General features: G+C 36.1%; 1 protein-coding gene across 4 annotated transcripts in view; it reads right to left on the reverse strand.

Annotated features, from left to right (window-relative positions):
• LOC150095888 (protein pangolin, isoforms A/H/I/S-like) overlaps positions 1-12,438 on the reverse strand; it is a 441,413-nt gene that overhangs the window by 396,141 nt on the left and 32,834 nt on the right. The gene's annotated exons all lie outside the window — the stretch shown is intronic.

Genomic DNA, 12,438 nt, shown 5'->3' on the forward strand with positions numbered 1-12,438 from the left:
TCTTCCATAATCTGTGGTTCTATTGTTTTGTTCTTGTCTCTCTAAGTTTTTCTATTCATTTAAATAGATTTGAATTCGATTTCATTAAAAAAATTTGAATTTTCTATTTTACTATTTAATATATCAATGTGGTGTATTTCTTATCTGTTTTCAGGAAAGGCAGTTAATTTCATATTTTATTCATTTGTACTTTATTCTCAGTTATAGGATACCATCATCGCTAACGTCTTTAAGTGTTAATTATAAATGCAGTTTAACAGCTATGGGAAAAGCTAGCTTTTGATTTTATTCTGCCTCTTGAACTTTGTCTCCTACATGAGCCAAACATAACAAACGTTTGAGAGTTAGAGCATATTTCATTATGAATATATATAATACATACATATGTATACTGAACTGAAATACTGAACGTTTCCATTTGGCGTAATTAGCCACAAACTAAATCTGCACATTTAAAGTAAGAATGCTAACACTCATTAGAAGGGCTCAACCATTCCCCCCACCCGCCTTAACTCCAACAAAGGATTGTAAATTCTTCTCAAAGGGAAAAATTTCAGGGCAGTTGTGGATTAACCACGTCATTTTCAACACGGTCTGTGAGCAAATTTTCTACTTGACTATACGATGTTATTTTTATGTCAACAGCATCAGAGAATGTTGGACATTGCGGATTCAGTACACAGGCGCGTCTCTCAACAAGTGAACGCATTTACAAAACGTCGGTATTTGTGACTAAAGATCAGAAATCTTATCGCATTACACCTTATGTTCCATTAACGTGGTACACTCGATCGTCTTTCATCACCAAATAACTTCTCAAAAAACCGAACACCCTACAATAAGACTGTCATTTCTATTACCATAGTCTGCTATGTCTGTCAATGCGTGTGTTCTAATGGCGGATTTACCTGTTTTAGGAGTAAAAATAATAATTCCACCTCTTTATGAAGCCTATCATCAGTTGAAAATAATTTGTAAGAGTCCCTCGTGTCCTAAATGGAATTCGAAAAAATTAGCCTTTTCAATTCAAGGACATCGCCACTAACTACGACTGCACTAGAGAGGTGTTGTGGAAATCTTGTAGTTTTAAGACAAATTTCTTTATAATATAACTTTATTTTATAACAATTATTATAATTACAATACAGTTTTACGATAACTAAGTTTAAATAAATAAAGATTATATATATAAAGTCTAGCAATAAATCTGCATCCATAATGCTAGACATCATGAGGGAGAAAAAGCGTTATAAATTCGATTTTAGCTACTGGAATTTTTCTAGACCATTTTTTTTTTCCAGCTGTTTTCCAAGTTAGCAGACCTTTGGCTAAGACAAATAGTTTTTTATCTCCCAAAAACTAGGCTTGTTCTGAGTTGTCATAGAGGTTAATTCAGCAAATCAGATACCAGGTAGGTTCAGAATACATTATTATTATTTTTTTTCACCTCCAGGGAGTCCAAAGACTCATCGAGGGAAGGCATCTACTTTACAACTCTGCTTCCACCACTCACAATCCACCAATTGACCGCAACTACAACAACGCCATCTACCGCCGACCGCCACCACTATTTTTTCCACAAACAATCACAAACGTCCACGGCGGGATTCGAACCCGCAGCCTCTTGGCTGGAGAGCGGACACACTAACCACTCGGCCAGCCAGGCTGGCAATATTGGACAGTTATGTACCGTACTCTCAGGCAAAGCCTTGAAATCAACTGTAGCCATGGCCACCTACTATAACCACCATGCCTGCAACCTCAATCACCTGCAACGACTAAGGATGAAGACGGCTACCCAACAACTGTCAAAAGTTAGTTGGGTCTTAAAGAGCTGTTTAGCCATAATTAACTCTCTTGGAGAATTAAAGGCATTAGAGGATTTATTTATTTTTTGTTTTAATTTACTATAAATTACTACTATTTACATTTGTTTAATTTACTACATAATGGAGAAAAACATCTGCTAAATGAATCAGACATTATCTGAAATACAGAGGAAACTGTCGCTACAACAACTTCTTACATTAGAATGAAGTCACTTCTTTTCATAGTACGTCTATGAAATTCACCAAAGCTGAATAACTGGATCTTTAAACCAGATAACAAAACTGCATCGATGTGCCAAGCGGCTTCTGAAACGAGACATCAATTTCCAGACAACGCTCGAGTATACGCGATTAGTCTGATACATGAGCGCTAACTCATGTATCAAGCTAATAAAATAAAGCGTCAATAAATACAAATATTTACGTAGACTATCAAAAAGCATGTATTAGAATCAGCAACCCTGTATCAGCGATAATATAATCTTTTTTTTAAATACATATCTCTCTCTCGTGCGGAACGTGTATATCATTGATACGATGCACGTCTCGTTTGGAAAGAGATGATTTAAATCTCGTCATGTAAGGAAAAAAATTATTCTTTCCCTACAAGTTTTCAAGTGACGTGAAATTAGCAGAACTACGTGTGCGGATGTGCGTCGGTGGCCGGGGTGGGGGGGGGAAGGAATGCCTCATTTCTGAAGACATACGAACCAGATGAGAAATGGCACACATAACTGACTCTTGGAGCACCAGCTTTCCGTCTCATCGTAATAAATTAGGACTGGGATCCTAATAAATTCCCTTTTAATGAAACCAATTACCTGCCTTCTTTCCTTTCATTAAAAAGTAACGGAAGGTAAAAGAAAAGAAGGAAGTTAATATCGAAATATTTATAAACTGCGATATACATTTCGATATTACCTGTACTGATGGTACTATCGTGCAATTTAAAAAATTATAATGAAGTCCAGGATGCTTATATTTTATCTCAGCACTGGCCAACTCTGAAGATATCCCTTGCTCAATTTTTAATGCAGCATACTATATTACACGATACAGCAAAATAAATAATTTTACACGTATAATCTCATCAAGGCACGTATTCCTGGAGCTGTTCCCATAAACTATATGCATGTTATCTGTACGTATTTGTTATTTGGTGAAATAAATAAAGCAGGACCGCTCATCAACGTCACTTCAAACATCTCGATGTTTCTTGTATCCAACATCGCCACCTTATTGCAAAATTCTCAAAATTCTCATTGTCCAAAGCACAGCTGACTTCGAAAGCACGAAGGGTTTCGCAAATTAATGGACATGCTACTATGATAATTTTTGAAAGATACATTAAGCGCAATCTGATAACAAATCTTGCTTTGCCACCATTTTCCTCTGAATAATTCATACCCTTTCATAAATCCGTATTCATTACTCGGATGCAGTGAGTTTTCACTTTAACAAAGCTTCACTACATCATAATGAAAGTGATGATTAAAGACATAGATGGTTTCATAATCAGCTGCTACTCTACTCTTTCCCATTTAAATATGTGCTCTCTTTCATCGCTCGCAATGAACGATGACATAGTTCATTTCGAACATAAACTCTTTCATCGTTCTGATGGCTATTTGCTCTAATAGCCATCAGATACTTAAACACATTACTAATTCGCATAGATTACCAGGAGATGAAACCTGCAATGCATGTTACTGCTCACGTTCCGTTGTCTACCCACCAAAACATGTCAAAAACTGAAATGCACGTTAATCATCAATATCTTTCTCTAAGTTATTCTAAATGAAATTAATTATTCCGCGAAGTAGGTTCGTTTATCCATTTGGGATAACAGCGATTAAGATAAAAAACAATGAGCTAAAAAAAAAGTGGCCTGAAACTCCACGGAGGTGCAACGTAACAACACCAACCCTAATAAATCACACCAGTTAATTAGCGACGAAATGGTTTTCCGTGGAATCGGCTAAAAACAGTTTATTTCTTTACAAGCATGTATTTGTTTTCCCAGAGCGTCTTCTCCGCCGGGACTGAAATACTGTATAGTGTAGCGAACGCTTGACAAATGTTGTTTCTCATTCGCAATCTCATGAGTCTCTGACCTTCGCCCACGTTGTTGTAATCCACAAGTACACAATGGTGTTTAAAGCGCGCGTGAGACAAGACACAGAGAAGGCGGACCGCGTTGTCACCCACCTTTATCAAATATGAATACGCCGGAAAATTAATGGACGAGCGGCCATTGCCAAGACCCTGCCGTCCATCGTAACTTGTTTCTCTCGCCGCCGGGCGCCGTCACACTCCCGTAAAGGTAACGACGTGCTAAGGTGGCGAAACTGTTGGCGAAGTCGTTTGGCAAGGTAAGTATTGTGCGGGTTAGTGTGCTCGTATGTCAACAATCCGCCGGCATTTGGCCACCTAACAGGTCGCTGATGTGGCGCATTCGCTGGATTTCTCTGCAGTAAAAGCACGGCTTACTTCGAATTAAAAAAAAAAAAAAAAGAAAGAAAGAAAGGAAAAAAAAAAGCCAAGGCCGCCTCAAAGCATAATGTGAAGGTGTTAGACAGAGACTAGATTTTTATATGGTTAATAATACCGCTCAAAACGAAGCCCGAATATTCTGCTTCAGGTCACTAGTTATTACATTTAAACCGCAATTCATGCCTATCAAACTTTCTAACAACGAAACATAGCTATCATACTAAGAAAATGTTATTGATTTGTTTTTAATAAAACAAACATTAAAAGATAAACTTATAATTAAAAAAAAGTACAATAATGTGTCTATCAGCTACTGTAGGTTGTGGCAAGTGTATGATTAATACTGAGTAATTTTAAACCTAGTTTCTATTTATTAAAAATGAAACAACGAACTTCCTATATTAGTTATTTGTTCGGTGTATTGTACTGAATAAAATATCCATCATCTGAGGTGATGCTACGCTTTAAATTAGGTTATAAGCCATTTATAAGAATCCAAAGTTTTTAGCATTACATTTTTTCAGTTTCAGAGCAATCAATGTTCACTCTTGAAATAAAAATCTGGGATAAAAAAAGTAAAATATAATAAAAAAAAAATTCATAATCTTAAGACTGTCTCTTCAATTTCTACATGTAGGCGATTTCGATTAAATCAGTAGAACGCATTTCAGTTACATCACCATCAGAGGTCGTTTCTGTATATCAGTTAGTTATATTGCATGTTTTTCCTGTCTAGAAATTTGTTTATGCAAGCGTTATTTAGGATATTAGCAGAATGAAGTCATCATCATCTCAGGTGATCCTCTAATTTTTAGTTACCTTCAGACACTTTTCAGACATGTGAAAATATAATATGTATGAATATATACACTATATTTTAAAATTATTTCAACCTCTCCTCCGAAAGTTACAAACGATGGAGAACCGTAAACATATGTGAAAATCAGCAAGAGTTAAAAATCAGTTACAAACTGCTTTTGAACTATCCTAGCTGCAGTTTGTAATTGCAACCAGGATAATTTTTGTTATGTGCATCATGTTGTAAACCTTTCATGAATAAACCTTGGATAAGCTAAGGATTAAATGCTGCGGTAACCATACCCTGGAAGTTTGGCTTCTAGACATGAATATGGAATTTTTTTTTAAGTTTTTTAGTCCTAACCACTAGACCACATTGGGACCCACTCCCGTCCACTTAAAAATGTAAAGTATTATCTTTGGAACACATCTGGGCAAATAAAATTTCTGTAATTCTACATAAACAAATAACGAAATAATTTCAGACAATCATGCAAAGGTGTATTTGGTAATCTCCTTGCATACAATTCGTTACATCATCACTATACAATAGATCATTTGCTATCACAGCACATAAAATTGGAGGGATTTTTAAAAAAAATATAATTTGTGTTGTGTACTGCAACATGATTTCATTTGACTGAATTTTGTCATTAAAGATTATGTTATAGCAACAAAAAATAAAACTATTATTATCCGAGTTCCAAATAGTTTTGCTAATGCAAATGGAATTATAACGGGAAAAAAAAATCTCCTCGAGCAGTCTTAATACAAGGATTAGTTTAATAACGAAAATCATCCTAATACAATATAATATTGACCATATTTGAAATCTCTTCGCTATTTTCCTGACAAAATCAGGTTATTTAGAGAACACTCTCAAGAGCAGTCATTTTATAAAAATCAAACGGTGTCAAAAGTGCTAGAACGGGTTTTATTGCACTATACTTTTTATGTACTCCACAGATTATTATTATTATTATAAATACTTAGAGAAATATCCTGGACATCTATCTAGTAAGCTAATTTCGACAATTTATGTCTTAGTCATAACACCCTTTCCATTTCCTTGTATTTGCCAATGTCATCAAATGGAATCGCATTCCCTAAAGCTATCACTGCAGCCAATATTCCACAGATCCAATACTGTATTTATAATCTGCTATTTGAACCTTTTACAAGGCTTTTTCATTTCCAAGAAATCCAGGAGACTAAATATGTCTATAATAATCCTATGATCTAATCAAAGCACTGTTTTAACAAGTATTATGTAAAGCTTTCTTTCCTCCTGCAACACGACAGAGAAACAACGTTACATTTCTGAGATTGATGTTGAACTGTTACCTCCACCATTCTGATCATATACTGTAACTCGTCTATTGATCATGAAAGCACAAAGACATCAATACATGCTACAGTTTTGTCTGACTTTGCATCATTGGCAAACAAATTAATATCCGCTCCCGTCCACTTCCAATATCAATAACCAATGGTGAAACAGAAACTGTCGCACTTTAGAGATACAGTTCCTCTGTATACAAAACGTTTGATCTAATAGAAAGTCAGTCCCGTCTAATCAACTAACCGATATCATTCAAGTCCGTTCGCTAAACTTATACACCATTCTATCATGTGGCAGTATGTCAAATACCGTTGAAAAATCCAAAAATATCACAGCGTATGAACCCCTCTCCCCACCTCAATCCACCACTGTAGTCATCTTATTATAAAATGGAACTAGATTACCGAAACATAATAAAAAATTTTCCTATCTACCCAATCCTGTACCTGCTCCTATCTCCCCCTCCCGTCTATCGCCGTAGTACCTTATTATAAATTGCAACTAGATTAGTGAAACACAATCACATTTTAATAAACCCGCATTGATCCTATATAGAAAATTTTCTATCTACTCAATCCTGTATCTGTTCCTAACTAATCTCTCCAAAATCTTAATCCCTTCAGAAATGAAAACTGCTCTGTAACTGAATACATTTATGCTGCTTCCTCCCATATGCAATGATACACTCTTGGCCTCTTTCTACTCGTTTTGGATCTCTCTCTCTCCAGACCCAAGGCTCTTATTAAACGACCAATTCAAAGCGTATCGTCGAATACCTCAAACGCGTTCTTTTACAACATGCGGCGGAATCTCGTCCGATCCAACCATCTTATTGACATAATTTTTTTATTTTTATTTTATGTGACTCCCACCCATGAAAGGTCGTGAACTTATAGTGCATTAATAGTGTGAGTTGACTAAAGTTTTTTATTTTAATTTATTAGTAGTTTTTTTTTTTTATTTTTTACATGATCTGGAAACCAAAGATGGAGCGTTTTTCTAAGCCCTTTCAAGCTTCCAATAAGTGGGAAAGAAGTCTCCAACCACACGATGAAATATCTGCCATCTAAAGACCTTCACACATATATCCATGCTCATGGTTGGTTCGAACCAGCAGCTTATTGGCTGCACAGCGGATATGCCCATCCCTCTGCAAACGAAGCCGGCAACATTACTTAACTTAACTTAAACACTTCCGGTTCATTCACTTTTAATCCCTCAGCTGTCTGCTCTCTTAGAACAATATTATTTTCAGCAGTACAAAAACTTTTAACAAAAGAATCATTAAATAGTTCCACTATAACTTCTTCCGTGCCCACGTAGCCACCTACTAACTCCATTCACCACTATAATTCTCTTGAATTATAGTGGCGAATCCGGTGTATCTTTTCAGATCTAGGTATGCAATCTGTTATTGACACCATCAAATATTTCTTAATTATGTCTCACGCACTTCGTTTTACCCCTTTAAGTTGTTTTCTAAGTCTTTAATAATCTCAAATTCTACAGTTCCGCATATATTATCTTAGTTCAGACACTCTTGCGGACGTCATTGGAGTAATGACTGATTAGAGAAATTTTCTTTCCTTATCTCTATATGCTACTTCCCTATTGCAGTTTACAAGTCGACAGTTAAACTCCAATTATGACAACCCTTCTTGAACTAATTATATCTATACTTATGAGTACATTTGGTCGCCTGGATTTCTCGGCGAGAAGCAGGCTCTGGAAACGGTTCAGAGGAGGATAACAAAAGTAGCATAGGGTTGTGGAATCCTGATTCTGCAAATTCTCATCCTTTCGTCATAGTGGTGATAAGATTGAGACTATTTTTCAAAAAGCTAAAGGAGGGAAGGGGATAGAGACTGCATAAAGGTGTAGTGCATGAGAGAGAGAGAGAGAGAGAGAGAGAGAGAGAGAGAGAGAGAGAGAGAGGCATGATTATTTTGCATGGATGTTGCTTGGTGAGTGGAATGTTTTGCAGAATGAGGTGTAAGTGCAGATTCATTGAATCAACTGAAGTTGAGGTGTGATACGTATTGTCTCTGTTGGATTGCCTTTTGCAATTACCTCCCTCGGTGAGTCTGGATTTCGAGAGGTGTTTGTATAAGCATAACAACTACAGAAGATTTATGCGAAGGTGTGATCATAACCTGAGACGATGAAAAAAACATTTGATTTAAAGCGTTGGCATTTTCTATTAGTTGCTTAAATTTACTTCTTTTCTATTAAAATGCTTTGTATTCTTCTATCCTTTCCTAGAAACTAAAAGCCGCAAAATCTTAAACTACAATGGTCACGCTGCCAGATTAACTCCTTTATGAAGGTAAATAGCAATTCACCGTGAAATATTCGATCACATTTCTGACGTCGTCAGATGTCTTCATGTTGCTAATCTTGCAATCTCCAGGTTAATAAAAGATCCCCTCACATAACATGTGGCTTGCCGGAGTGGTGATGTAGAATGGCATAATTGACTGATTGATTGATAACGATTCCAGGCTTCGCACGGGGAACTAACTGAAACTGTGCCGCCTGTTCCGCTTTCCAGGAGGAACACGACGGCAGTAATTAGAACAACCTTGGTTTCCCTACCTCTCCAACCCCACTAACAGAGATAACAGACTTCGAGGTTAGATGAAAGGCCAGACAGGGTTTCTTTCTCTATAGATTTAATGTATAGGAGAGAGACTAAGTAATAATGATCAAATTCTGTGTGTATGTGTGTGTGTGTGCGACAGAGAGAGAGAGAGATTTCTTTACTTAAAGGATTAAAATAACAGTAAAGACAAGTCCTCGAATTTTATTCTAGAGGAACTTCATTTGAAACGCTCATTGTTGCAATGTTTCTGGCAATCTTTAATCAAAGAACTGGACAGTAGAAAATAAACTCATCTTGTTCATTTATCCTCCTCAACAATTTGATGTCTCGAGCTATTAGCAACTGTGACACGGTTCATTGCTTCATCCTTTTTCTGCGAAGGCAGGAACAGTGGGCAAGCTCGACTCAAGACCATACTGCTAAATAAAAATGCCGCATCCGTTTTCATACAATACGTCTTTTAAGAGAAAAACGATTAAACTCACTATTCATAGTGAATTATGGGTAAGTAGATACCTCTGAATGACTAACTTTTTTTACTTTTGACCAGCAATTAAAAACGTAAGAGGAAAAATATGCATTTGTAGAATCACCGGCTTATATTCACTTATAACTTAATACGCCTGATTAAGAACCGCATATAACGCGTCTGTAAATTCTAGCTGGCTAGCTTATTTAAGGGTTGTTAGCGTTGAAACGTGTTGTGTTTGCGTTCATTTTTGTTTACCAAAATAAAGTTAACTTAAATTCAAGATACATAAATCGAAATATTTAAATTTTTACATTGTTATAATAAAATAGTTCACCACTTAGAAGCACGGAATAACAGTTAATAACGGGAGGAGAATTTTAAGCCAAAAATCTCTGATTCGTCATCACTAACTGATCATTCTACAGTGCCTAAACAGTGAGCAACATGCCACCCCAAATATATCAATAAGTACAATTTTCAAAAAGATGAAGTGTTCCTTTTCAATGTAATTTTAAAATTAACCATTCCCTTTATTTTTGATGTGAAATTCTTCAATCAAAATCTGCGCCCCAATATACACCATTCGAGAGATACTGCATGAAACTAAGGTATTTTCCGACCCATCGCAATAATCGAGTTATGATTAAGTAATACGTTAGCAGTTTTCGAGATATCGACAACCCTATTTTCACCCTACTTCGAATACAATCAAAAATACAAGTACGGTATTTATATTTCTTGAATAACTTGATAACTTTGGTCCGTCAGGTGAATAATCTGTGAAATGTAACCACTTTTAAATGTTCATAAAAATGTTACACCAAATTAAAAGTTATTTCATATCTGATATTACTGTTGCGTCTAGAAGAGAACTATTCCTCAGCAATTCAAGGCTTACATTAATGTTATCCATTGTTCGATGAAAGTAACGTGCTAAAAGTATGGTCAATCAAATGAGCCGGAGAATCACATATTTTAAAGTACAGTAAAAAGAGCTAAAATTTCAAACATTAACTGACTGATAAGAAACTCTATAACATTCCATGCAACGCTGAAATCTGAATGCCCATAATTAGAAGATAAACTGTTTGTATTAATACACGGGAAATATCATATTTCGAGCAGTATTCTATTTCATGTTTATTACCGAAAGCAGAAGGGTTATAAGGGTGAGTTATAAAGGATGCATACTCAGGTTGCTATTATATTATTATTTTTTGTGATAATTCGGCCAATGACAATCATAAACTATAGTGCACGAGTGTCAGTACTGCCGGTAGGCTAATGTTAAAATAATCCTTACTCTCTGTTCTGAAAATCAAACACGAAACTCTTCAGGACACTTCGGCCCTCCTGAGTAGTTGTCACACTAGGAGATGAAATTCATCCTCCACCTAAATGTACACTTTCATAAACATCCATGCCCACGGTGGCATTCGAACTCATAGTCTGCGAGTTGGAGCACGCGGATAAGCTGTCTTTCGGACAATATCTGAAATACTATTGGTCCGAATTTTTATTCTTAATTTTGTTGAACATAAAATTCAAGCTTCTCCTTAGGAATATCAACGAAATGCTATGCTTAATGTTGCGCTAACATCCTGTATTGTCTATCTATCGTCAGAACCCAAGTTATGCAATTAAATAACGTAATTAGTAATTTTGTCGAGAGAAATTATGTAGAATAATATACATTGGAGGCTTGGTGGTAATAAAAATATTCCCTTCCAAAACACAGAGTGTAAACGAGTTATTCCAGACCTTTTTTTTACTATTTCTGTAAAGTGAAATATGCGTAAAGGTATATGAAATGAAATGGTGAGAACATGAAAATTACAAGGAATATAGAAAACCGTGAAGATACAAAAAGATCTAGATGAAGATATCGCGGTTAAACGCGCGATATCTTCATCATCATAATCGTTTTCTTGTAGATCCACGCAAGGATCTACGAAATAACGAAATACAGTTTCATGCTACTGCAACGGTAAAGAATTTAATTGGGAACACATACACATGTACATGCCGAAGAGCCAAGAATCTTGCTTTTGAATACAAGCAGGGCGTTGACGCTTTAGTTAAATTTTCAATAGCGATCACGGCACAAGAAACACAGTTCGATTCAATATTTCCATATTATTTCACTGCTCACATACAATGCAAATATGCAGCTGAAGTAGAACCGCCGTAGCTCAGTTGATTTAGACGAGTCCTTTGGATGTGTGTTGAATTAAATGGTGAATTAGCCGATCTCATTCGGAGGTCAAAGGTTCCCCTCCCAGAAACTAAGGTTTTTCGTGCCTCAAAACAGGCGAACCGGCCAGGAGAACACATGCAATTTACAGATAAAACTACATTATGGCCAATAATTTAATATTGTTTTCATGCGATGGTGCTCCTTTACTTCCCGTAAAGGGGCCTCACGGCTGTTATATCATCATAAGCTAATTAAGTAATTAACTGCTGAATTAATGTAAAAACGCAGTGTAGACAAAGGCACGTCATCCTGATTCGAAACCTACTTCGTGGGAAGATGGAGGAAAAAATCGGAAGTGATTTGAAACAAATTCCATGTTTGGTTTCTAGAGCAGGATTTCCAGACTATGTATAAAAATACAAAAATAAATAAATACAGTACAAATGTACAGTAGGTTAACAACATTTCGTGTGGCAGGAGACATAAAAAAGGGAACCTAATCTTTTTCACCTTTCCTCAAACCAAACGATCACAGTTCCAATTTCATTGATTCCTCTTCGGCACAATCGCAAGGACGGAGCAGCATCTATTCTTCGTTTGAGTAGATCTTGGTTAGAATCCCTATAGGACGTGAGAAATATTTATAAGGGCTTTTTCAGCTGAAGCTCGGCTAGCTGGTTTCATACAGAGAGGATAGATTTTCCT

This window comes from Typopeltis vanoorti, chromosome 19 (assembly GCF_054136105.1).
Source record: "Typopeltis vanoorti isolate ZY-2024b chromosome 19, IOZ_Tvanoo_1.0, whole genome shotgun sequence".
NCBI lineage: Eukaryota > Metazoa > Arthropoda > Arachnida > Uropygi > Thelyphonidae > Typopeltis > Typopeltis vanoorti.